Source organism: Carlito syrichta, unplaced genomic scaffold, assembly GCF_000164805.1.
Source record: "Carlito syrichta isolate Samal-C Ts95f unplaced genomic scaffold, Tarsius_syrichta-2.0.1 Scaffold82277, whole genome shotgun sequence".
Lineage (NCBI taxonomy): Eukaryota > Metazoa > Chordata > Mammalia > Primates > Tarsiidae > Carlito > Carlito syrichta.
This window is the reverse complement of record NW_007026373.1, coordinates 614234-620233: the sequence shown is the minus strand read 5'-3', so window position 1 is coordinate 620233 and position 6000 is coordinate 614234.

The following is a 6000-nucleotide window of genomic DNA, read 5'->3' as shown; positions in this document are numbered from 1 at the left end:
TAGTCACACCCCCAAAATATCAGTAGTTGATGCTCGCTCATGATTGTTTTATCCGTCAAGTCCAAAGTTATTTAACAATAAAATCTGGAATTCAGAGTGTTGCTAACTGGACAGAGGCCCCAATCACCCATAATCATTTTTTTTTTTACTGGTTCTTATGTTGATACTATGTTTCTCCCTCAGGAAGGCACTAGTTTTCTTCAGCCCTTGGATCAGGGTATAATGGAAGCTTTCAGGAGGTATTACACCAGGTATATGTTTAACCATTTTGCTCATTGTATTGAAAAACAAAAAAAAACTCTTGCCTTTGAAAGACAGCAATATTACAACATTGTTGATGCTTTGGTAGTGATAAAAGAGGTGATGGATGATATGAAACCAGCTGTTCTTAATAAAGCTTGGTGGAAACTTTGGGAGGATATTGTGAATGAGTATGCATGTTTCCCTAGAGCTGATGAAGTTGAAAAAATTATAGCGTCTGCAAAAAAGATTTTTTTATTTGAGTCGGAGTCTCACTCTGTCACCCAGGCTGGAGTGCAGTGGCACCCACATTGCCATTGCAGCCTCGACCTACTGGGCTCAGGCGATCCTTCCACCTGTCTTCCATGTAGTTGGAAGTATAGGTGTGTACCACCATGCCTAGCTAATTTTTTGATATATTGTAAAGACGAGGTCTCACTGTGTTGCCCAGGCTAATCTCGAACCCTTGGGCTCAGTCAGTTCTCTTGGATTGGCCTCCCAAAGTGCTGGGATTACAGTCGAGAGCCACGGTTCCGGCCTAGATGGTTTTAAATTCATCAATATGAAGAAAAGTGAAATTAATGAGCTACTCAAGTTTCTATCTTTGGCAATACTGAGAAAGTGTATATGTATAGCTGAGGAAGAAGATGAGTCCCCCCAATAAGCAATAGAGGTAAATCTAAGGAAATTAAGTGCTATCTTAAGCCAATCCTCAGACCTTACTGAGGCTGCAGTTAATATGGATTACCGTGATTGAAACTTGGCTTTTAAAAAAGATTTCAATAAATTGTTGTATACATATAAAAAGATGTAAAAGAAACCAAAGAAGTTGAAGAAAGAAGAAGATGACAAAGGATGGAGAGGAAGTAGTATGATGAAAGAGATGGATACAGAACCTGAGTCTGAGGGAAAGTCTGAATCCAAATCCTATAAGGACCAGAAGAGAGTAGTGGATAAGAAGCCTACAGAAGAGGAGGCTGGATCCTCTAGCAGTGGCACTCAGACTCAGTATCCTCTGAAGAATCTGCCAAAGCCATGAATGCATAATTGAACTTTTGTAATATAACCTTGGAATTGATTATGGAGAGAGAGGTACCTGGGTGAAGGACAAAAAGTTTCCAGAGGTTGCCTTTTCCAAATAACAGTTCATCTCTTGCCAGCCTTCCCGTGTTGCCCCAACATTACCTTCAACACTACCATCATCCTTCACACCTCTGTATTATTTAATCATTCAACAAACATTGAGCTTAAACTGTGCAGGGTCCTGAGTTAAATTTGGGGCTGTCATCTCAGAAAAGTCATCTCAGGATCTGAGGTAAATGATCATTAACAGTGTCCATTCTTGTTATTGTAATAGGTATAAAAGATCACGGTCATGATTTTAGTGGACTTAAAATGTGAAGGTTTTCTTAAGACCACAGAGTCTTTTCTTTAATATTTTTTCGTAGATACGAGTTCTTCAAACACAAATGGACCTGCTGGGCTCCGGCGATCCTTCCGCCCCAGCCTTCCAAGTAGCCGGAATTACATTCATGCGCTACCACGGCCGGCTGATTTTTTTATTTGTTGTAGAGATGAGGTCTCACTGCCCAAGCGGGTCTTGAACCCGCGGGCTCAGGCAATCCACTCACCTCAGCCTCCCAAAGGTGCGGGATTACAGGCTGAGCCACTGAGCCCAGCTCATATTTCTTTTCAGTTCTGGGGATTTGAGCTGGAGACAGCCAGGTAGGAGGTGACCGGTAAGGTCTTTGAAGCCACCACTCGATGTCCTACAGATTGTGGGGTGGTTTTCTAGGTTTCAGGACACCTTTACTCCCCAACCCTGTGAAGAGGAGTAGCTAGGCTGTGTTGCATTGCTAGAAGGGGAAGGGATCGTCTATGGTGAATCCTAATTAGAGGTCTCATTGCTTGGTAAGAAATGCTTTTTCTTTCTGGTAATTTTTAGGTTTTCTCTTTATCTTAATGGTCAGCTATTAGTTTGTTAAATATTTCCTCTCTGTTGGAACTTCTAAATTTGTCTTCCATGACTGAATTTTTTTTTTTTTTTTTTGAGTTGGAATCTCACTCTGTTGCCCAGGCTGGAGTGCAGTGGCACACTCATGGCCACCCCAGCATTGACCTGCTGGGCTCTAGCGATCCTTCCGCCTCAACCTTCCAAGTAACCGGAACTACAGTAACCGGTGCTACCACACCGGCTAATTTTTTTGATTTATTGTAGAGACAAGGTCTCGCCAAGTTGCCTAGGCTGCTCTTGAACCTGCGGGCTCAGGTAATCCACTCACCTCAGCCACCCAAAATGCTGGGATTACAGGCTGAGCCACCGAGCCCAGCCAAACTTTTTATTTTTCTCGCTGTGTTCCTTTATTTTGCATTCTGGGAGAACTTTTGAGTCCTATCTTCTACCTCTCATTAGTTGTGCAGTTGTGTCTATTTTGCTATTGAACCTTTTTTAAGGAGTTTTTTATTTTTATTTTTGAGTCAGGATCTCACTGTGTCACCCAGGCTGGAGTATAGTGGCATGATCCCAGCTCACCATAGCTCCAGGGCTTAGACATTCTTTCCACTTCAGCCTCCTGAGTAGCTGGGACCATAGGGCTGTGCCCCCAGGCTTGGCTAATTTTTTTTTGTTGTTTTTTGATAGAGACAAGCGAGGTCTCACTATGTTGCCAAGGGACTCCTGGGCTCAAGCAGTCCTCCTCCCTCAGCCTCCAAAAGTACCAGGGTTTACAATGAGCCACCACGCCCAACCTATTGAGTTTTATTTGAGTTTTTAAAATTATAGTTTTAATTTTTAAGATTTCTAATTGTTTTAAAATAACCCACTGCTCTTATTTCATAATTGTCTGCTCTTATTTTGGATGTAGTAATCTTGCCTAATCTTTCTGTGGATATTAATGCTTATTTTAAAATCTTGGTTTTGAATTTTTTTTAACTGCTCTTCCTCTTAAGCAAATTCTTTGCTGAGTCTTATTTATCTTTTCTCAAATACTTTGGTTCTTCATCATAACCTTCATCTTTTTAGTTATGCTGGTGAGGAAGTGCAGGAGCATGTGCAGGGAATTTGCATCGTGCAGCACTGTTTTCCATGTGAGTGTGGAATGGGACAATACTACTGATTGGGGTACCTCAGCTACTGGTTTTCTGGGCATGAATCTTCCTAGGACAGTCACTGCTTCTGCCTAGAGACAGACATACCATTACTGCTACCTGGCCCATGGGAGATTTGGGGGTTCCACCTGTTCCTGCTGTGGTACTCCCAACTCTCTACCTTCATGATTGCCTCCATGTTCCTTCCTGCTATGATTTCCATTACCTCCTGATATGGAATATTGCCCTCATCTTTGGTGGCCCTGCCTCTGCATATTTCACAAATGTATCAGGGCTGCTTTTTACTCTTTGGGCCTTCCTCATAGTTGTTGCTACAGAATGTTCTTACTGTGTTCTGGCATGGTATTAAAGGGGAGGCTGCAACATGTGTTCAGTCTACCATGTTGAACTGAAAAGTCTGAAGTGGAGTCTTCAGTGATATGGCTGTTCTGTTTAGTATTTTATTATTATTATTATTAATGATTTGTGTAGAAGAGAGAAAACAGCTTTAGTTTCTAGGATTTGTGGAAGGAGAGTAAATGCATATAAGATGAGGAAGCCCCACAAAAGTTAGCTGGCAGGAGCTGCAGCTTTAGCAGCAGAACCAACACTAGGATCAGGTCTTTCAGCTTCAGTGTAGTGTTCTTTCTTTTTTAGTCTTCCTTATAGCTTAGTCTGCTGCCTCTCAGTTCTTGTTCAGTTCAATTCTGGGTCCTCACAATGTTCTTAGATCTCTCTATTGATAAATAGGTTTTTTGTTTTCTTCTTTTAGAAACAGGGTCTCTTTCTGTCACAATCAGTGCAGTGGCGCAGTCATAATTCACTGTAACAAGAGTACCTGCACAGTGAACATTTGTATACCTAACCCTGAATTGTACCCCACATATTTAAGAAAAAATAAATAATAATTCACTGTAACCTTGAACTCTTGGGCGCACTGTCACGCCTGACTAATTTTTAAATTCTGACGGATATATTCTTAACTAGAAAAATTTCCTGTAGGGGCTGGGGTCAAAATCCTGAATGTTGAGTCAGGAGATGTGGGTTTTGCTGTCCTCTGTTGTTGACTCCATATATGACCTTAGACAAGTCTTTGTTCTCTGTTCTCCAGTCTATGTGTAAACAGGAAATAGGATTAGGTCAGGGTCACAGACACAAATGCCTATAGGCAGATAACATGAATAAAGTGGGCTAGGGTGTAACAATGAAGGATGATGGTAGATAGCAACTCTTGTGCTTCCTAGAGGTTGGGAAGAAAGAGTAACGGAAACTGTGTTGATATGAGAAGCATATTTCATGTGTAGAAGGCGTAGTTGCTGTTCAGCTTTAGCTAGCTAGATGTGACCCTGCAGGATTGCAGACCCAATGTTGTGGGACTCTTTTTCCCCCCCCCGAAAAGTTAGATGATCTATATTTTCTTTTTTTTTTTTGAGTCGAAGTCTCACTCTGTTGCCCAGACTGGAGTGCAGTGGCCACTCCTGGCTACTGCAGCCTCGACCTGTTGGGCTCCAGTGATCCTTCCGCCTCAGCCTTCCGAGTAGCCGGAATTACAGGCACGCGCTACAACGCCCGGCTGTTTGTTTTTTTTATTTATTGTAGAGATGGGGTTTCGCCAAGTTGTCCAGGCGGGTCTCAAACCCGCAGGCTCAGGCAATTCACTCACCTCGGCCTCCCAAAGGTACGGGATTACAGGCTGAGCCACCGAGCCTAGCCGATCTATATTTTCTGATAGTGACATGTTCTGATGTTAAATGGTAACAAAATCAAGATTTTTTAAAATGTCATTAGAGCCAATCCATAGGTCTAGTTTCTAGAGACTTTAATATCTCGGCACTTCTATCTTCTGCTTTCCTAGAGCCTGAGCTCCCCATGGATGACTCACTGCTGGTCTTGAATGTGTGTGTGTGTGTGTGTGTGTGTGTGTGTGTGTGTGTGTGTGTGTGTGTGTGTTTTAAAATTGTAGTCATCCAGCTTGGGCAGTGTAGTGAGGCCCCATGTCTCACTACAAATTAAAAAACTAACCAGTACTGGTGAACCGCAGCTGTAGTCTCAGCTACACAGGAGGCTGAGGTGGGAGGATCACTTGAACCCAGGAGATAAAGGCTGTAATAAGTTATAATCGCACCCCTGTGCTCTAGCCTGGATGCCAGAGTGAGACCCTGTCTCTCAAAAAGTTAAATTAATTTATAAATAAATAAAATTGCATTCTGTCAACACACTCTCTTTTTTGAGGGCCTTTTTGAATAATACAATCCTCAAAACTACTGTAATCGCTCACCAAGGATCAGGTTGCTCTGATCAGTCCCCAAGGAATTCACATTCCCAAAGAGATTGAAAAAGGCCTCTGAGATAATGGGATTTTTTTCTAGAAGTGTAAGTCACTCCCTGTATTTACATGCCACCTTCAGAACCAGTAAAATGTAATTTCTCAATGGGTGATTGATTGGTGAGCAAGACTTGCAGCAGTTGCTTAAACAAATTTGTGCCACATGTCCCTCCTTATAGTCAGGGATTTATTTAGCTCTTGGAACTCCAAGGGAAGGGAGATGGTGGTAATGTCACATTAATAAGGAGCTTTTAAATAGAACACTGTTCAGCCTGAGGGAAGGGAAAGTGGGTCACTTCTTTTGGCAACTGCTGAGAGGAGGCATAAAGGAGCAGGTCTCAGACAAG